Below are 21,469 nucleotides of genomic sequence, written 5' to 3'. Positions count from 1 at the left end.
TTTTAATGGCCTGGATTTTGCGGTAAATAGTAAGGCTATCACAGCGCTCACGTTCTTGAGTAAATTGGACAGCAACTTCCAGTGACTGCACATATGCAATTAAACGCTAAAATCAGGAAGTTGCCATCCGAGTTGCCCTGCTCCTCCCGAAGCTGCGCTATATGGGTATCTCATCAAGAGACTCAGTACTGAAACACATGGAAAGGAGTAAAGTTGCAGTACCTACCTGATAGATACCCACTAAACTCGCCAGTAACTGCATGATCAGTCTTAATTACTGCCAAACAACCTCTGCCAATGAAAACTAACTTTTACAAGTGTGGAGTTTCATCCCTTCAGATTTTAATTATTTTTGGAGATTTAAAAAAATTAAAAACCTCATAATTTTTTTAACTTTTTCTTTCTGTCTCTTTTATCTCTCTCTTAATCCCAATTTTCTTTCCCTCTATTTAATTTCTGTAAATGATTTGGCACTGAATTAACTATTCTAACTTACACTTCCTAGTTCAGACTCTGCAGGCTGAACCTTAACTCACAAAAACAGCGGGGGGGGGTGGGTTTGGGGTCAGGTCAGAGGTTAAAATTCAAAAATTGTGAAAAGGAACACAACTCGCCCACTTCCAGTTTTAGCGGAGGCGGGACGGGGGGTGCGCGACCAATCCACTCCCAGGAGGCGGGTTGGTTATTTAAATATTAAAATGAAGGCCCACAGCCTCATTATAACAGTCATCCTATTTTTAAACTCGTGTCAGCCAGGTTTCCCAGGCTTCGGGAAACCTGGCAGATGAAAGGAGGCGAGAAGGGCTGAATCCATGAGGTAAGTGCCTTTACAGCACTGTTTGTGGGCCAGGAGGAGCAGGAGTGCTTCCTACAGGTCCAACAAGCTACCCAGTAAACCCCTGCAACTGGCCACCATTCAACGCCCCCCACCACCACCCAACCACCATTGGACCTTCCCCAGCAGCCCCCCACGACCACCATCGGACCTCACCACCCGCCCCCGACCACCATTGGACCTTCTCCAGCAGCCCCCCCCACCACCACCATTGGACCGCGCCACCCGTCCCCGACCACCACTGGACCTTCCCCAGCAGCCCCCCCACCGACCACCATCGGACCTCGCCACCTGCCCCCGACCACCATTGGACCTTCCCCAGCAGCCCCCCCACCGCCCCCGACCACCATTGGACCTTCCCCAGCAGCCCCCATGACCACCATCGGACTGCGCCACCCGCCCCCGGCCACCATTGGACCTTCCCCAGCAGCCCCCCCCTCCCGCCCCCCCACGAACACCATCGGACCTCGCCACCTGCCCCTGATCACCATTGGACCTTCCCCAGCAGCCCCCACGATCACCATCAGAACTCGCCACCCGCCCCCGGCCACCACTGGACCTTCCCTAGCAGCCCCCCCACCGCCCCCGACCACCATTAGACCTTCCCCAGCAGCTCCCCCACCCCCCCATCGGACCTTGCCACCCGCCCCCGACCACCATTGGACATTCCCCAGCAGCCCCCCCCACCCCCCACGACCACCATCCGACCGCGCCACCCACCCCCGACCACCATTGGACCTTCTCCAGCAGCCCCCACGACCACCATTGGACCTTCTCCAGCAGCCAGCCCCCACGACCACCATCGGACCTCGCCACCTGCCCCCGACCACCATTGGACCTTCCCCCCCACCCCACATCGGACCGCGCCACCTGCCCCCGACCACCATTGGACCTTCCCCAACAGCACCCCCCCCACCCCCCATCGGACCTCGCCACCCGCCCCCGACCACCATTGGCCCTTCCCCAGCAGCCCCCCCACCGCCCCCGACCACCATTAGACCTTCCCCAGCAGCCCCCATGATCACCATTGGAACTCGCCACCCGCCCCCGATCACCATTGGACCTTCCCTAGCAGCACCCCCACCGCCCCCGACCACCATTAGACCTTCCCCAGCAGCTCCCCCACCCCCCCATCGGACCTTGCCACCCGCCCCCGACCACCATTGGACATTCCCCAGCAGCCCCCCCCCCCACGACCACCATCGGACCTCGCCACCCGCCCCCGACCACCATTGGACCTTCTCCAGCAGCCCCCCCACGACCACCATCGGACCTTCCCCAGCAGCTCCCCCACCTCCCACCCCCCATCGGACCTCGCCACCCGCCCCCGACCACCATTGGACCTTCCCCAGCAGCTCCCCCACCTCCCACCCCCCAAATCGGACCTCGCCACCCGCCCCCGACCACCATTGGACCTTCCCCAGCAGCTCCCCCACCTCCCACCCCCCATCGGACCTTGCCACCCGCCCCCGACCACCATTGGACCTTCCCCAGCAGCCCCCCCACCCCCCATCGGACCTCGCCACCCACCCCCGACCACCATTGGACCTTCCCCAGCAGCCCCCCCACCTCCCACCCCCCATCGGACCTCGCCACCCGCCCCCGACCACCATTGGACCTTCCCCAGCAGCTCCCCCACCTCCCACCCCCCATCGGACCTCGCCACCCGCCCCCAACCACCATTGGGCCTTCCCCAGCAGCTCCCCCACCGGACCTCGCCACCCACCCTCGACCACCATTGGACCTTCCCCAGCAGCCCCCCCTCCACCCCCCACGACCACCATCGGACCTCGTCACCCGCCCCCGACCACCATTGAAAGCCTGTGGGCGGGTGTAAGTGTAAGAAATAGCTGGCACTGTTCATTTGCTGCTGACAGCAAATTATGGGCCACGGAGTTATTAAATTTCTAAGTAAGTTTGCCATTATTTCAGGACAAAATTACTGGACATCAGTTGTCACAATCTGGTTTCTGGCAGCCCATTTCCATATCTTTTCAATTCCTTGGCACGGGCTCACTATTTTATTTAATCTTAACATTTTAAAATCTTTAAATGATCTGGTGATACAGACTCAGATTTTAAGATCACATCCTTTTATTTGGAAAAATCTTAGAAGACACAATGGAGAACTGGAGACACACAAAACAAAAACAAGAGACTATGGGCCAAAAATGGCTATTCAACCCACCAAGTCCAATTCCTCTACAGTCCATGTACAATTCATTGTGTCACATACCTTATCCTACCCATTTAATCCCACCTCACCACCCCCATAATACTTCTAACTACTTACCTAATCTTACATCCCATATTAGATTACTAATCTTTTTTCACATGATGAAACTGTTCCACAGAACATTTGATCATCTCAATCTGTACTTGGAGCCCCTAATTCCATTCCTAACCAGATAATTCGCCAGTTTTTTTTAATGTTAACTGATATATTGATACAAATCTACAACTGTGCAGGGAAAACCCTTTCTGTTTAAAGTCTTATTTGAGGCTATTTTTAAAGTTTTGAAAAACTAAATTCAGTAAAGTTCATACACTTTCTTGACTTTGGCTTATTATAGGCTGCATTACATAGTAGTTGCAAGTATGGCACAGTACAGGGTAAATACAGTAAGGATCTTAAAGAGTTTAGAATTTTGTTAGCACTTAAGTGTTGACAGCTGATAGGATCAGGATATTTTCCTGGATACGGGGAGGGGAAGGAGGATAGCGTGGCCTAGTTATATGCTCACAAGTTAAATGAATAACCTGCTTGATCTACATTATCCATTCCGCTCAGTTCTCTGGTTTCATTGCATCACAGAGGCCGCCATTTGGCACATCGTGCCTATACTGGCTCTTTGAAAGGTCAGCCGTGCTTAGTCCCACACCCCTGCTTTATATCCAGAACCCTGTAAGTTCCCCATTCTCAACTACCTGCCCAACTCCCTTTTCAAATTAGTTATGGAATCAGCTTCCACCATCTTTTCAGGTGGAGCGTTACCGATCCCGACAACACCCGGAGTGAAAACATTCCTCCTCATGTCCTGTCAAAATCTTTTGCCAATGATTTTAAATCTATGACCACTGGTTATTGACAAAACTTGGAAGTATAGTGAACAGTGAGGAGGATAGTGATAGACTTCAAGAGGACAGACAGGCTGGTGGAATGGGCAGACACGTGGGAGATGAAATTTAACGCAGAAAAGTGTGAAGTGACACATTTTGGTAGGAAGAATGAGGAGAGGCAATATAAACTAAAGGGTACAATTCTAAAGTGGGTGCATGAACAGAGAGACCCAGGGGTATATGTGCACAAATCGTTGAAGGTGGCAGGGCAGGTTGAGAAAGCGGTTAAAACGGAGATGAGGAATTTCTTCTCTCAGAGGGTCGTGAATCTTTGGAATTCTCGACACCTGTAGCCCACATGTTTGTTAGTCCTGTTCCTTCAGCAGAGCTCTCATAACAAAGATTCCCCAAACTACTGAGCATCTCCCAGCTTTTCTGGTGCTGAATTGTTTGGATATTATCATGAGATCCGCTTGAACAAGAAGTCCAACTTCCTCGCCCTCTGTCTGCTGCATCAAGAGAAGTCCGATCTCCCTGGTCCTGGGTTAACTCCTCCATGCTCGGTGACGAGAGCACTGCCGCTCCTGCAGACAGACTTCCTCGCCCACTGTCTGCTGCATCAAGAGAAGTCCGATCTCCCTGGTCCTGGGTTAACTCCTCCATGCTCGGTGACGAGAGCACTGCCGCTCCTGCAGACAGACTTCCTCGGCCCACTGTCTGCTGCATCAAGAGAAGTCCGATCTCCCTGGTCCTGGGTTAACTCCTCCATGCTCGGTGACGAGAGCACTGCCGCTCCTGCAGACAGACTTCCTCGGCCCACTGTCTGCTGCATCAAGAGAAGTCCGATCTCCCTGGTCCTGGGTTAACTCCTCCATGCTCGGTGACGAGAGCACTGCCGCTTCTGCAGACAGACTTCCTCGACCACTGTGCTTGTTGATGTCTAGGAACTAAATAAGAGAAAGCACTGATTTAAATGTTGGGAAAAAATAATGAAAATTACAGTCTCACATTTAAATGATATTCCACAGATTGAAAGTTAGCTCAACCGTTACAATATTCATTAAAGGAAAAAAGTATAATTATCACATTGCTCCTGATTGGACCCCTTAAATTTAAATTACGATAGGAGCATCAGCACCATGGAGGGGAGGCATGTGTTCACATCACAATTCCAAAATCACTGATTTCCCGATCTTAAGTCAAATTATTGGGGGGGGGAAAAGAGAAAGAATTCTTATTACTGTGTTCTGTTGCAGTTTCACAATCACAGAATCACAGAAACCCCACAGTGCAGATAGAGGCCATTTCGGCCCATCGAGCCTGCACCGACACATATCCCACCCGATCCCCGTAACCCCACATATTTTAATCCCCCTAACACTAAGGGTCAATTTATCATAGCCAATCAACCTAACCCACACATCTTTGGACTGTGGGAGGAAACCGGAGCACCCGGAGGAAACCCACGCAAACACGGGGAGAATGTGCAAACTCCACACAGACAGTCACCCGAGGCCGGATTTGAACCCGGGTCCCTGGCGCTGTGAGGCAACCGTGCTAACCACTATGCCACCGTGCTGTTTGTTACAACTGAGTGGCTCACTGGGTCATTTCAGAGGGCAGTTAAGAGTCATCCACATTGCTGTGGGTCTGGAGTCACCAATAGGCCAGACCGGGTAAGGACGGCAGATTTCCTTCAAGGACATTAGTGAACCAGATGGGTTTTTACGACAGTCTGATAGTTTCATGGTTACCATTACTGATACTAGCTTTTTATTCCAGATTTTTTAAATTAGACTGAATTTAAATTCCCGAGCTGCCGTGGTGGGATTTGAACTCACGTCATTAGTCCAGGCCTCCGGATTACTACTGACACTACCACTACGCTACCGTTTATAACAGTGAATGCCAAAGTTGGCTCCGACCCCTCATAATTAAGATAATAGTCAGTGAATTGTTCTGCAGAAGCTGTCACTGTTTGCAGTGGCAATGTTCCTCATATGCTTAGCTAAAGGCTACAAGTACAGGACAGAGTGCATGTTTTCACCTACAGCAAACCACCGACTTAATGACCTAGTTGGAAACTAAATGACGCAGAATTGGCCGTCACCTCAGACTCGAATGCAGCAAACACCAGAATAGCAAACTTTCTATCATTGCAGCACTTCAAACCATAGCTAAGTGTTTGAAAAACAACAAAAACTTGCTCCAACCTGATACAGTATTGATCTGGGTCAACTGCTGATCGCCTTCCCATTCTTCTTTCTATACCCAAGCCTAAATTTGAATCTATAACACTGACACAATGTCGCTGTCGCCGGTCATCATGGAGGCTGACAGATACGGAGTCGAAGGAGGAATTGCTGACAATGCTGGAGTGCGAGGACATTTCACTGTGACCAGAGTCTGAAAAATTATCCGCAGCAGCACTTGGTGCCAAAGCAAAACCTGGGAAATAGAAAGATTCAAATTAGACAGTAGCCAAATTTTAATACCAGTTATGTACATGGAAGAGCAGGGGAAGAGAAATAATCTGAATTTCATTAGTATTAAAGTATTGCTTCATATCCATCACACTAATTAACTTATTCATTAAACCTGAACTGTTATAAAATCAGTATACTGGAGGAAGCCACCCGAATAAAGGATCTCCACAGAACAAAAACAATGCCATTCAGGTCCAAACACATCTATAGACACCGAGGGGAAAAATTGGGTCGTGCCCCGAAAAAATGAGCGTCCTCGCACCCGAAATTCACTGGTAGCACCCCAAGAGGGGGTGGGGCACTACATGAAGCGCCCCGCCTCCCTCTTGGGGTGCTGCGGGTGAATATCACAGCGCTACCTGCCGCAGTACTGCAGGCCTTCCTCCCTTTATTAAAAAGGGGGCCTAGCGCAGCGTGACCCGGGGCCCAGCTGGGCAACCAGGGATTGGAATGCCGGCAAAAGAGCCCGGCGCTCAAGAGAAGTGCCGGGCTCACAGAGTGCAGCCGGCACCCCGCGGGGGGGGGGGGGTGGGGCAACACAGAAGGCTGGGGACAGCAGCGGGGGCAGGAGCTGTCAGGCGGCAAGCAACAAAAATGGCCGCCTGGCACCTCCCCTTTAAGTAGTGCCGCCTCGGCAGCAGGTAGGCCCCCCTGACCCTGTTGGACATAATGTCCGGTGGTAAGTCAGGGGGCGCTACTGAAGAGCGCGGCCAGGGCGCAAGTGGGGCGTTGCGCACGGCGATGACCTCATCGCCGGCAGCGCAGCGCCGCGCTAACGGTCATCACCGCTGCAAACCTCCCGCTGAATTTCACGGGAGGCGTTGGTGAGCACCAAGACACTGCCCCGCGGGGGAATGGAGAATGGTGTGTGTGCACCAAGACACCGCGCCCCCCCGTGGGGGAATGGAGAATGGTGTGTGAGCACCAAGGCACGGCCCCCCCATGGGGGAATGGAGAATGGTGTGTGAGCACCAAGGCACCGCCCCGCGGGGGAATGGAGAATGGTGTGTGAGCACCAAGGCACCGCCCCGCGGGGGAATGGAGAATGGTGTGTGAGCACCAAGGCACCGCCCCGCGGGGAATGGAGAATGGTGTGTGAGCACCAAGGCACCGCCCCACGGGGAATGGAGAATGGTGTGTGAGCACCAAGGCACCGCCCCGCGGGGGAATGGAGAATGGTGTGTGAGCACCAAGGCACCGCCCCGCGGGGGAATGGAGAATGGTGTGTGAGCACCAAGGCACCGCCCCGCGGGGAATGGAGAATGGTGTGTGAGCACCAAGGCACCGCCCCGCGGGGGAATGGAGAATGGTGTGTGAGCACCAAGGCACCGCCCCGCGGGGGAATGGAGAATGGTGTGTGAGCACCAAGGCACCGCCCCACGGGGGAATGGAGAATGGTGTGTGAGCACCAAGGCACCGCCCCACGGGGGAATGGAGAATGGTGTGTGAGCACCAAGGCACCGCCCCGCGGGGGAATGGAGAATGGTGTGTGAGCACCAAGGCACCGCCCCACGGGGGAATGGAGAATGGTGTGTGAGCACCAAAGCACCGCCCCACGGGGGAATGGAGAATGGTGTGTGAGCACCAAGGCACCGCCCCGCGGGGGAATGGAGAATGGTGTGAGAGCATCAAGGCACCGCCCCGCGGGGAATGGAGAATGGTGTGTGAGCACCAAGGCACCGCCCCGTGGGGGAATGGAGAATGGTGTGTGAGCACCAAGGCACCGCCCCGCGGGGGAATGGAGAATGGTGTGTGAGCACCAAGGCACCGCCCCGCGGGGGAATGGAGAATGGTGTGAGAGCATCAAGGCACCGCCCCGCGGGGAATGGAGAATGGTGTGTGAGCACCAAGGCACCGCCCCGTGGGGGAATGGAGAATGGTGTGTGAGCACCAAGGCACCGCCCCGCGGGGGAATGGAGAATGGTGTGTGAGCACCAAGGCACCGCCCCACGGGGGAATGGAGAATGGTGTGTTAGCACCAAGGCACCGCCCCGCGGGGGAATGGAGAATGGTGAGTGAGCACCAAGGCACCGCCCCGCGGGGGAATGGAGAATGGTGTGTGAGCACCAAGGCACCGCCCCGCGGGGGAATGGAGAATGGTGTGTGAGCACCAAGGCACCGCCCCGCGGGGGAATGGAGAATGGTGTGTGAGCACCAAGGCACCGCCCCGCGGGGGAATGGAGAATGGTGTGTGAGCACCAAGGCACCGCCCCGCGGGGGAATGGAGAATGGTGTGTGAGCACCGAGGCACCGCCCCGCGGGGGAATGGAGAATGGTGTGTGAGCACCAAGGCACCGCCCCGCGGGGGAATGGAGAATGGTGTGTGAGCACCAAGGCACCGCCCCGCGGGGGAATGGAGAATGGTGTGTGAGCACCAAGGCACCGCCCCACGCGGGAATGGAGAATGGTGTGTGAGCACCAAGGCACCGCCCCGCGGGGGAATGGAGAATGGTGAGTGAGCACCAAGACACCGCCCCCGCGGGGAATGGAGAATGGTGTGTGAGCACCAAGGCACCGCCCCCCGTGGGGGAATGGAGAATGGTGTGTGAGCACCAAGGCACCGCCCCCCGTGGGGGAATGGAGAATGGTGTGTGAGCACCAAGGCACCGCCCCGCGGGGGAATGGAGAATGGTGTGTGAGCACCAAAGCACCGCCCCCCCCACGGGGGAATGGAGAATGGTGTGTGAGCACCAAGACACCGCCCCGCGGGGGAATGGAGAATGGTGTGTGAGCACCAAGGCACCGCCCCCCGTGGGGGAATGGAGAATGGTGTGTGAGCACCAAGGCACCGCCCCACGGGGGAATGGAGAATGGTGTGTGAGCACCAAGGCACCGCCCCACGGGGGAATGGAGAATGGTGTGTGAGCACCAAGGCACCGCCCCACGGGGGAATGGAGAATGGTGTGTGAGCACCAAAGCACCGCCCCCCCCACGGGGGAATGGAGAATGGTGTGTGAGCACCAAGGCACCGCCCCCCGTGGGGGAATGGAGAATGGTGTGTGAGCACCAAGGCACCGCCCCACGGGGGAATGGAGAATGGTGTGTGAGCACCCGCCGCCCCGCGGGGGAATGGAGAATGGTGTGTGAGCACCAAGGCACCGCCCCACGGGGGAATGGAGAATGGTGTGTGAGCACCAAGGCACCGCCCCGCGGGGGAATGGAGAATGGTGTGTGAGCACCAAGGAACCGCCCCGCGGGGGAATGGAGAATGGTGTGTGAGCACCAAGGCACCGCTCCGCGGGGGAATGGAGAATGGTGTGTGAGCACCAAGGCACCGCCCCGCGGGGGAATGGAGAATGGTGTGTGAGCACCAAGGCACCGCCCCGCGGGGGAATGGAGAATGGTGTGTGAGCACCAAGGCACCGCCCCACGGGGGAATGGAGAATGGTGTGTGAGCACCAAGGCACCGCCCCACGGGGGAATGGAGAATGGTGTGTGAGCACCAAGGCACCGCCCCACGGGGGAATGGAGAATGGTGTGTGAGCACCAAGGCACCGCCCCGCGGGGGAATGGAGAATGGCGTGTGAGCACCAAGGCACCGCCCCACGGGGGAATGGAGAATGGTGTGTGAGCACCAAGACACCGCCCCGCGGGGAATGGAGAATGGTGTGTGAGCACCAAGGCACCGCCCCGCGGGGGAATGGAGAATGGTGTGTGAGCACCAAGGCACCGCCCCGCGGGGGAATGGAGAATGGTGTGTGAGCACCAAGGCACCGCCCCACGGGGGAATGGAGAATGGTGTGTGAGCACCAAGGCACCGCCCCACGGGGGAATGGAGAATGGTGTGTGAGCACCAAGGCACCGCCCCGCGGGGGAATGGAGAATGGTGTGTGAGCACCAAGGCACCGCCCCGTGGGGGAATGGAGAATGTTGTGTGAGCACCAAGGCACCGCCCCACGGGGGGGAATGGAGAATGGTGTGTGAGCACCAAGGCACCGCCCCACGGGGGAATGGAGAATGGTGTGTGAGCACCAAGGCACCGCCCCCCCCGCGGGGGAATGGAGAATGGTGAGTGAGCACCAAGGCACCGCCGCCCCGCAGGGGAATGGAGAATGATGTGTGAACACCAAGGCACCGCCGCCCCGCAGGGGAATGGAGAATCGTGTGTGAGCACCAAGGCACCGCCCCATGGGGGAATGGAGAATGGTGTGTTAGCACCAAGGCACCGCCCCGCGGGGAATGGAGAATGGTGTGTGAGCACCAAGGCACCGCCCCGCGGGGAATGGAGAATGGTGTGTGAGCACCAAGGCACCGCCGCCCCGCAGGGGAATGGAGAATGGTGTGTGAGCACCAAGGCACCGCCCCATGGGGGAATGGAGAATGGTGTGTTAGCACCAAGGCACCGCCCCGCGGGGAATGGAGAATGGTGTGTGAGCACCAAGGCACCGCCCCACGGGGGAATGGAGAATGGTGTGTGAGCACCAAGGCCCCGCCCCGCGGGGGAATGGAGAATGGTGTGTGAGCACCAAGGCACCGCCCCACGGGGGAATGGAGAATGGTGTGTGAGCACCAAGGCACCGCCCCACGGGGGAATGGAGAATGGTGTGTGAGCACCAAGGCACCGCCCCGCAGGGGAATGGAGAATGGTGTGTGAGCACCAAGGCACCGCCCCGCGGGGGAATGGAGAATGGTGTGTGAGCACCAAGGCATCGCCCCACGGGGGAATGGAGAATGGTGTGTGAGCACCAAGGCACCGCCCCGCGGGGGAATGGAGAATGGTGTGTGAGCACCAAGGCACCGCCCCGCGAGGGAATGGAGAATGTTGTGTGAGCACCAAGGCATCGCCCCACGGGGGAATGGAGAATGGTGTGTGAGCACCAAGGCATCGCCCCACGGGGGAATGGAGAATGGTGTGTGAGCACCAAGGCACCGCCCCGCGGGGGAATGGAGAATGGTGTGTGAGCACCAAGGCACCGCCCCGCAGGGGAATGGAGAATGGTGTGTGAGCACCAAGGCACCGCCCCGCGGTGGAATGGAGAATGGTGTGTGAGCACCAAGGCACCGCCCCGCGGGGGAATGGAGAATGGTGAGTGAGCACCAAGGCACCGCCCCGCGGGGGAATGGAGAATGGTGAGTGAGCACCAAGGCACCGCCCCGCAGGGGAATGGAGAATGGTGTGTGAGCACCAAGGCACCGCCCCGCGGTGGAATGGAGAATGGTGTGTGAGCACCAAGGCACCGCCCCACGGGGGAATGGAGAATGGTGTGTGAGCACCAAGGCACCGCCCCGCAGGGGAATGGAGAATGGTGTGTTAGCACCAAGGCACCGCCCCGCGGGGGAATGGAGAATGGTGTGTGAGCACCAAGGCACCGCCCCGCGGGGGAATGGAGAATGGTGTGTGAGCACCAAGGCACCGCCCCGCAGGGGAATGGAGAATGGTGTGTGAGCACCAAGGCACCGCCCCGCGGTGGAATGGAGAATGGTGTGTGAGCACCAAGGCACCGCCCCGTGGGGGAGTGGAGAATGGTGTGTGAGCACCAAGGCACCGCCCCACGGGGAATGGAGAATGGTGTGTGAGCACCAAGGCACCGCCCCACGGGGGAATGGAGAATGGTGTGTTAGCACCAAGGCACCGCCCCGCGGGGAATGGAGAATGGTGTGTTAGCACCAAGGCACCGCCCCGCGGGGGAATGGAGAATGGTGTGTGAGCACCAAGGCACCGCCCCGCGGGGGAATGGAGAATGGTGTGTGAGCACCAAGACACCGCCCCGCGGGGGAATGGAGAATGGTGTGTGAGCACCAAGGCACCGCCCCACGGGGGAATGGAGAATGGTGTGTGAGCACCAAGGCACCGCCCCGTGGGGGAATGGAGAATGGTGTGTGAGCACCAAGGCACCGCCCCACGCGGGAATGGAGAATGGTGTGTGAGCACCAAGGCACCGCCCCGCGGGGAATGGAGAATGGTGTGTGAGCACCAAGGCACCGCCCCACGGGGGAATGGAGAATGGTGTGTGAGCACCAAGGCACCGCCCCGCGGGGAATGGAGAATGGTGTGTGAGCACCAAGGCACCGCCCCACGGGGGAATGGAGAATGGTGTGTGAGCACCAAGGCACCGCCCCGCGGGGGAATGGAGAATGGTGTGTGAGCACCAAGGCACCGCCCCGCGGGGGAATGGAGAATGGTGTGTGAGCACCAAGGCACCGCCCCGCGGGGGAATGGAGAATGGTGTGTGAGCACCAAGGCACCGCCCCACGGGGGAATGGAGAATGGTGTGTGAGCACCAAGGCACCGCCCCACGCGGGAATGGAGAATGGTGTGTGAGCACCAAAGCACCGCCCCCCCCACGGGGGAATGGAGAATGGTGTGTGAGCACCAAGGCACCGCCCCCCGTGGGGGAATGGAGAATGGTGTGTGAGCACCAAGGCACCGCCCCGCGGGGGAATGGAGAATGGTGTGTGAGCACCAAGGCACCGCCCCGCGGGGGAATGGAGAATGGTGTGTGAGCACCAAGGCACCGCCCCACGGGGGAATGGAGAATGGTGTGTGAGCACCCGCCGCCCCGCGGGGGAATGGAGAATGGTGTGTGAGCACCAAGGCACCGCCCCCCGTGGGGGAATGGAGAATGGTGTATGAGCACCCGCCGCCCCGCGGGGGAATGGAGAATGGTGTGTGAGCACCAAGGCACCGCCCCACGGGGGGGAATGGAGAATGGTGTGTGAGCACCAAGGCACCGCCCCACGGGGGAATGGAGAATGGTGTGTGAGCACCAAGGCACCGCCCCGCGGAGGAATGGAGAATGGTGTGTGAGCACCAAGGCACCGCCCCGCGGGGGGGAATGGAGAATGGTGTGTGAGCACCAAGGCACCGCCCCGCGGGGGAATGGAGAATGGTGTGTGAGCACCAAGGCACCGCCCCACGGGGGAATGGAGAATGGTGTGTGAGCACCAAGGCACCGCCCCACGGGGGGGAATGGAGAATGGTGTGTGAGCACCAAGGCACCGCCCCGCGGCGGATTGGAGAATGGTGTGTGAGCACCAAGGCACCGCCCCACGGGGGAATGGAGAATGGTGTGTGAGCACCAAGGCACCGCCCCACGGGGGAATGGAGAATGGTGTGTGAGCACCAAGGCACCGCCCCGCGGGGGAATGGAGAATGGTGTGTGAGCACCAAGGCACCGCCCCGCGGGGGAATGGAGAATGGTGTGTGAGCACCAAGACACCGCCCCGCGGGGGAATGAAGAATGGTGTGTGAGCACCAAGACACCGCCCCGCGGGGGAATGGAGAATGGTGTGTGAGCACCAAGACACCGCCCCGCGGGGGAATGGAGAATGGTGTGTGTGCACCAAGACACCGCCCCGCGGGGGAATGAAGAATGGTGTGTGAGCACCAAGGCACCGCCCCGCGGGGGAATGGAGAATGGTGTGTGAGCACCAAGGCACTGCCCCGCGGGGGAATGGAGAATGGTGTGTGAGCACCAAGGCACCGCCCCACGGGAAATGGAGAATGGTGTGTGAGCACCAAGACACCGCCCCGCGGGGGAATGGAGAATGGTGTGTGAGCACCAAGGCACCGCCCCGCGGGGGAATGGAGAATGGTGTGTGAGCACCAAGGCACCGCCCCGCGGGGGAATGGAGAATGGTGTGTGAGCACCAAGACACCGCCCCGCGGGGGAATGGAGAATGGTGTGTGAGCACCAAGGCACCGCCCCGCGGGGGAATGGAGAATGGTGTGTGAGCACCAAGGCACCGCCCCTCGGGGGAATGGAGAATGGTGTGTGAGCACCAAGGCACCGCCCCACGGGGGAATGGAGAATGGTGTGTGAGCACCAAGGCACCGCCCCGCGGGGGAATGGAGAATGGTGTGTGAGCACCAAGGCACCGCCCCTCGGGGGAATGGAGAATGGTGTGTGAGCACCAAGGCACCGCCCCACGGGGGAATGGAGAATGGTGTGTGAGCACCAAGGCACCGCCCCACGGGGGAATGGAGAATGGTGTGTGAGCACCAAGGCACCGCCCCGCGGGGGAATGGAGAATGGTGTGTGAGCACCAAGGCACCGCCCCACGGGGGAATGGAGAATGGTGTGTGAGCACCAAGGCACCGCCCCACGGGGGAATGGAGAATGGTGTGTGAGCACCAAGGCACCGCCCCGCGGGGGAATGGAGAATGGTGTGTGAGCACCAAGGCACCGCCCCCGTGCGGGAATGGAGAATGGTGTGTGAGCACCAAGGCACCGCCCCGCGGGGGAATGGAGAATGGTGTGTGAGCACCAAGGCACCGCCCCACGGGGGAATGGAGAATGGTGTGTGAGCACCAAGGCACCGCCCCACGGGGGAATGGAGAATGGTGTGTGAGCACCAAGGCACCGCCCCGTGGGGGAGTGGAGAATGGTGTGTGAGCACCAAGGCACCGCCCCGTGGGGGAATGGAGAATGGTGTGTGAGCACCACCGCCCCGCGGGGGAATGGAGAATGGTGTGTGAGCACCAAGGCACCGCCCCACGGGGGAATGGAGAATGGTGTGTGAGCACCAAGGCACCGCCCCGCGGGGGAATGGAGAATGGTGTGTGAGCACCAAGGCACCGCCCCGCGGGGGAATGGAGAATGGTGTGTGAGCACCAAGGCACCGCCCCACGGGGGAATGGAGAATGGTGTGTGAGCACCAAGGCACCGCCCCGTGGGGGAGTGGAGAATGGTGTGTGAGCACCAAGGCACCGCCCCGTGGGGGAATGGAGAATGGTGTGTGAGCACCACCGCCCCGCGGGGGAATGGAGAATGGTGTGTGAGCACCAAGGCACCGCCCCACGGGGGAATGGAGAATGGTGTGTGAGCACCAAGGCACCGCCCCGCGGGGGAATGGAGAATGGTGTGTGAGCACCAAGGCACCGCCCCGCGGGGGAATGGAGAATGGTGTGTGAGCACCAAGGCACCGCCCCACGGGGGAATGGAGAATGGTGTGTGAGCACCAAGGCACCGCCCCGTGGGGGAATGGAGAATGTTGTGTGAGCACCAAGACACCGCCCCGCGGGGGAATGGAGAATGGTGTGTGAGCACCAAGGCACCGCCCCGTGGGGGGAGTGGAGAATGGTGTGTGAGCACCAAGACACCGCCCCGCGGGGGAATGGAGAATGGTGTGTGAGCACCAAGGCACCGCCCCACGGGGGAATGGAGAATGGTGTGTGAGCACCAAGGCACCGCCCCGTGGGGGAGTGGAGAATGGTGTGTGAGCACCAAGGCACCGCCCCACGGGGGAATGGAGAATGGTGTGTAAGCACCAAGGCACCGCCCCACGGGGGAATGGAGAATGGTGTGTGAGCACCAAGGCACCGCCCCGTGGGGGAATGGAGAATGGTGTGTGAGCACCAAGGCACCGCCCCGCGGGGGAATGGAGAATGGTGTGTGAGCACCAAGGCACCGCCCCGTGGGGGAGTGGAGAATGGTGTGTGAGCACCAAGGCACCGCCCCACGGGGGAATGGAGAATGGTGTGTGAGCACCAAGGCACCGCCCCGCGGGGGAATGGAGAATGGTGTGTGAGCACCAAGGCACCGCCCCACGGGGGAATGGAGAATGGTGTGTGAGCACCAAGGCACCGCCCCGCGGGGGAATGGAGAATGGTGTGTGAGCACCAAGGCACCGCCCCGCGGGGAGTGGAGAAATGGTGTGTGAGCACCAAGGCACCGCCCCGCGGGGGAATGGAGAATGGTGTGTGAGCACCAAGGCACCGCCCCGCGGGGGAGTGGAGAATGGTGTGAGAGCACCAAGACACCGCCCCGCGGGGGAATGGAGAATGGTGTGTGAGCACCAAGACACCGCCCGCGGGGGAATGGAGAATGGTGTGTGAGCACCAAGGCACCGCCCCGCGGGGGAATGGAGAATGGTGTGTGAGCACCAAGGCACCGCCCCGCGGGGGAATGGAGAATGGTGTGTGAGCACCAAGACACCGCCCCGCGGGGGAATGGAGAATGGTGTGTGAGCACCAAGGCACCGCCCCGCGGGGGAATGGAGAATGGTGTGTGAGCACCAAGGCACCGCCGCGCGGGGGAATGGAGAATGGTGTGTGAGCACCAAGGCACCGCCCCGCGGGGGAATGGAGAATGGTGTGTGAGCACCAAGGCACCGCCCCGCGGGGGAATGGAGAATGGTGTGTGAGCACCAAGGCACCGCCCCGTGGGGGAATGGAGAATGGTGTGTGAGCACCAAGGCACCGCCCCACGGGGGAATGGAGAATGGTGTGTGAGCACCAAGGCACCGCCCCGCGGGGAATGGAGAATGGTGTGTGAGCACCAAGGCACCGCCCCACGGGGGAGTGGAGAATGGTGTGTGAGCACCAAGGCACCGCCCCACGGGGGAATGGAGAATGGTGTGTGAGCACCAAGGCACCGCCCCGTGGGGGAATGGAGAATGCTGTGTGAGCACCAAGGCACCGCCCCGTGGGGGAATGGAGAATGGTGTGTGAGCACCAAGGCACCGCCCCACGGGGGAATGGAGAATGGTGTGTGAGCACCAAGGCACCGCCCCACGGGGGAATGGAGAATGGTGTGTGAGCACCAAGGCACCGCCCCGTGGGGGAATGGAGAATGGTGTGTGAGCACCAAGGCACCGCCCCATGGGGGAATGGAGAATGGTGTGTGAGCACCAAGGCACCGCCCCGCGGGGGAATGGAGAATGGTGTGTGAGCACCAAGGCACCGCCCCGTGGGGGAATGAAGAATGGTGTGTGAGCACCAAGGCACCGCCCCACGGGGGAATGGAGAATGGTGTGTGAGCACCAACGCACCGCCCCACGGGGGAATGGAGAATGGTGTGTGAGCACCAAGGCACCGCCCCGCGGGGGAATGGAGAATGGTGTGTGAGCACCAAGGCACCGCCCCGCGGGGGAATGGAGAATGGTGTGTGAGCACCAAGGCACCGCCCCACGGGGGAATGGAGAATGGTGTGTGAGCACCAAGGCACCGCCCCACGGGGGGGAATGGAGAATGGTGTGTGAGCACCAAGGCACCGCCCCGTGGGGGAATGGAGAATGGTGTGTGAGCACCAAGGCACCGCCCCGTGGCGGATTGGAGAATGGTGTGTGAGCACCAAGGCACCGCCCCGTGGGGGAGTGGAGAATGGTGTGTGAGCACCAAGGCACCGCCCCGTGGGGGAATGGAGAATGGTGTGTGAGCACCAAGGCACCGCCCCGTGGGGGAATGGAGAATGGTGTGTGAGCACCAAGGCACCGCCCCACGGGGGAATGGAGAATGGTGTGTGAGCACCAAGGCACCGCCCCGCGGGGGAATGGAGAATGGTGTGTGAGCACCAAGGCACCGCCCCGCGGGGGAATGGAGAATGGTGTGTGAGCACCAAGGCACCGCCCCGTGGGGGAGTGGAGAATGGTGTGTGAGCACCAAGGCACCGCCCCGTGGGGGAGTGGAGAATGGTGTGTGAGCACCAAGGCACCGCCCCGTGGGGGAGTGGAGAATGGTGTGTGAGCACCAAGGCACCGCCCCGTGGGGGAATGGAGAATGGTGTGTGAGCACCAAGGCACCGCCCCGTGGGGGAGTGGAGAATGGTGTGTGAGCACCAAGGCACCGCCCCGTGGGGGAGTGGAGAATGGTGTGTGAGCACCAAGGCACCGCCCCGTGGGGGAATGGAGAATGGTGTGTGAGCACCAAGGCACCGCCCCGTGGGGGAATGGAGAATGGTGTGTGAGCACCAAGGCACCGCCCCGTGGGGGAGTGGAGAATGGTGTGTGAGCACCAAGGCACCGCCCCGTGGGGGAGTGGAGAATGGTGTGTGAGCACCAAGGCACCGCCCCGTGGGGGAGTGGAGAATGGTGTGTGAGCACCAAGGCACCGCCCCACGGGGGAATGGAGAATGGTGTGTGAGCACCAACACACCGCCCCGCGGGGGAATGGAGAATGGTGTGTGAGCACCAAGACACCGCCCCGCGGGGGAATGGAGAATGGTGTGTGAGCACCAAGGCACCGCCCCGCGGGGGAATGGAGAATGGTGTGTGAGCACCAAGGCACCGCCCCGTGGGGGAATGGAGAATGGTGTGTGAGCACCAAGACACCGCCCCGCGGGGGAATGGAGAATGGTGTGTGAGCACCAAGGCACCGCCCCGCGGGGGAATGGAGAATGGTGTGTGAGCACCAAGGCACCGCCCCACGGGGGAATGGAGAATGGTGTGTGAGCACCAAGGCACCGCCCCGCGGGGGAATGGAGAATGGTGTGTGAGCACCAAGGCACCGCCCCGCGGGGGAATGGAGAATGGTGTGTGAGCACCAAGGCACCGCCCCGTGGGGGAATGGAGAATGGTGTGTGAGCACCAAGGCACCGCCCCGCGGGGGAATGAAGAATGGTGTGTGAGCACCAAGGCACCGCCCCGCGGGGGAATGGAGAATGGTGTGTGAGCACCAAGGCACCGCCCCGTGGGGGAATGGAGAATGGTGTGTGAGCACCAAGGCACCGCCCCACGGGGGAATGGAGAATGGTGTGTGAGCACCAAGGCACCGCCCCGCGGGGGAATGAAGAATGGTGTGTGAGCACCAAGGCACCGCCCCACGCGGGAATGGAGAATGGTGTGTGAGCACCAAGGCACCGCCCCACGGGGGAATGGAGAATGGTGTGTGAGCACCAAGGCACCGCCCCATGGGGGAATGGAGAATGGTGTGTGAGCACCAAGGCACTGCCCCGCGGGGGAATGGAGAATGGTGTGTGAGCACCAAGGCACCGCCCCGCGGGGGAATGGAGAATGGTGTGTGAGCACCAAGGCACCGCCCCGCGGGGGAATGGAGAATGGTGTGTGAGCACCAAGGCACCGCCCCGCGGGGGAATGGAGAATGGTGTGTGAGCACCAAGGCACCGCCCCGCGGAGGAATGGAGAATGGTGTGTGAGCACCAAGGCACCGCCCCACGGGGGAATGGAGAATGGTGTGTGAGCACCAAGGCACCGCCCCACGGGGGAATGGAGAATGGTGTGTGAGCACCAAGGCACCGCCCCGCGGGGGAATGGAGAATGGTGTGTGAGCACCAAGGCAGCGCCCCACGGGGGAATGGAGAATGGTGTGTGAGCACCAAGGCACCGCCCCGCGGGGGAATGGAGAATGGTGTGTTAGCACCAAGGCACCGCCCCGTGGGGAATGGAGAATGTTGTGTGAGCACCAAGGCACCGCCCACGGGGGAATGGAGAATGGTGTGTGAGCACCAAGGCACCGCACCGCGGGGGAATGGAGAATGGTGTCGTGAGCACCCAAGGCACCACCCCACGGGGGAATGGAGAATGTTGTGTGAGCACCAAGGCACCGCCCCGCGGGGGAATGGAGAATGTTGTTGTGAGCACCAAGGCAGCGCCCCACGGGGGAATGGAGAATGGTGTGTGAGCACCAAGGCACCGCCCCGCGGGGGGAATGGAGAATGGTGTGTGAGCACCAAGGCACCGCCCCACGGGGGAATGGAGAATAGGTGTGTGAGCACCAAGGCACCGCCCCGCGGGGGAATGGAGAATGGTGTGTGAGCACCAAGGCACCGCCCCACGGGGGAATGGAGAATGGTGTGTGAGCACCAAGGCACCGCCGCCCCGTGGGGGAATGGAGAATGGTGTGTGAGCACCAAGGCACCGCCCCACGGGGGAATGGAGAATGGTGTGTGAGCACCAAGGCACCGCCGCCCCGTGGGGGAATGGAGAATGGTGTGTGAGCACCAAGGCACCGCCCCGTGGGGGAATGGAGAATCGTGTGTGAGCACCAAGGCACTGCCCCGCGGGGGAATGGAGAATGGTGTGTGAGCACCAAGGCACCGCCCCACGGGGGAATGGAGAATGGTGTGTGAGCACCAAGGCACCGCCCCACGGGGGAATGGAGAATGGTGTGTGAGCACCAAGGCACCGCCGCCCCGTGGGGGAATGGAGAATGGTGTGTGAGCACCAAGGCACCGCCCCGCGGGGGAATGGAGAATGGTGTGTGAGCACCAAGGCACCGCCCCACGGGGGAATGGAGAATGGTGTGTGAGCACCAAGGCACCGCCGCCCCGTGGGGGAATGGAGAATGGTGTGTGAGCACCAAGGCACCACACCGCGGGGGAATGGAGAATGGTGTGTGAGCACCAAGGCACCGCCGCCCCGCGGGGGAATGGAGAATGGTGTGTGAGCACCAAGGCACCGCCCCGCGGGGGAATGGAGAATGGTGTGTGAGCACCAAGGCACCGCCCCGCGGGGGAATGGAGAGTGGTGTGTGAGCACCAAGGCACCGCCCCGCGGGGGAATGGAGAATGGTGTGTGAGCACCAAGACACCGCCCCGCGGGGAATGGAGAATGGTGTGTGAGCACCAAGGCACCGCCCCACGGGGGAATGGAGAATGGTGTGTGAGCACCAAGGCACCGCCCCGCGGGGGAATGGAGAATGGTGTGTGAGCACCAAGACACCGCCCCGTGGGGGAATGGAGAATGGTGTGTGAGCACCAAGACACCCCCCCACGGGGAATGGAGAATGGTGTGTGAGCACCAAGGCACCGCCCCGCGGGGGAATGGAGAATGGTGTGTGAGCACCAAGGCACCGCCCCGCGGGGAATGGAGAATGGTGTGTGAGCACCAAGACACCGCCCCGCGGGGAATGGAGAATGGTGTGTGAGCACCAAGACACCCCCCCACGGGGAATGGAGAATGGTGTGTGAGCACCAAGACACCGCCCCGCGGGGAATGGAGAATGGTGTGTGAGCATCAAGGCACTGCCCCGCGGGGGAATGGAGAATGGTGTGTGAGCACCAAGGCACCGCCGTGCGGGAGAATGGAGAATGGTGTGTGAGCACCAAGGCACCGCCCCACGGGGGAATGGAGAATGGTGTGTGAGCACCAAGGCACCGCCCCACGGGGGAATGGAGAATGGTGTGTGAGCACCAAGGCACCGCCGTGCGGGAGAATGGAGAATGGTGTGTGAGCACCAAGGCACCGCCCTGCGGAGGAATGGAGAATGGTGTGTGAGCACCAAGGCACTGCCCCGCGGGGGAATGGAGAATGGTGTGTGAGCACCAAGGCACCGCCCCGCGGGGGAATGGAGAATGGTGTGTGAGCACCAAGGCACCGCCCCGTGGGGGAATGGAGAATGGTGTGTGAGCACCAAGGCACCGCCCCGTGGGGGAGTGGAGAATGGTGTGTGAGCACCAAGGCACCCCCC

The 21,469-nt window shown here is 60.2% G+C and overlaps 1 pseudogene; it reads right to left on the bottom strand.

The window, feature by feature from the left end:
• Window positions 1-4,620: 4,620 nt before the first annotated feature.
• LOC147119287 (rap guanine nucleotide exchange factor 2-like) overlaps window positions 4,621-21,469 on the bottom strand; it is a 127,450-nt pseudogene continuing 110,601 nt past the window's right edge.

The sequence above is a fragment of the Somniosus microcephalus genome, chromosome 4 (genome assembly GCF_052327205.1).
Source record: "Somniosus microcephalus isolate GS21.2 chromosome 4, FLI_Smic_1.0, whole genome shotgun sequence".
Classification (NCBI taxonomy): domain Eukaryota; kingdom Metazoa; phylum Chordata; class Chondrichthyes; order Squaliformes; family Somniosidae; genus Somniosus; species Somniosus microcephalus.
This window is presented reverse-complemented; position numbering and strand designations above follow the sequence as displayed.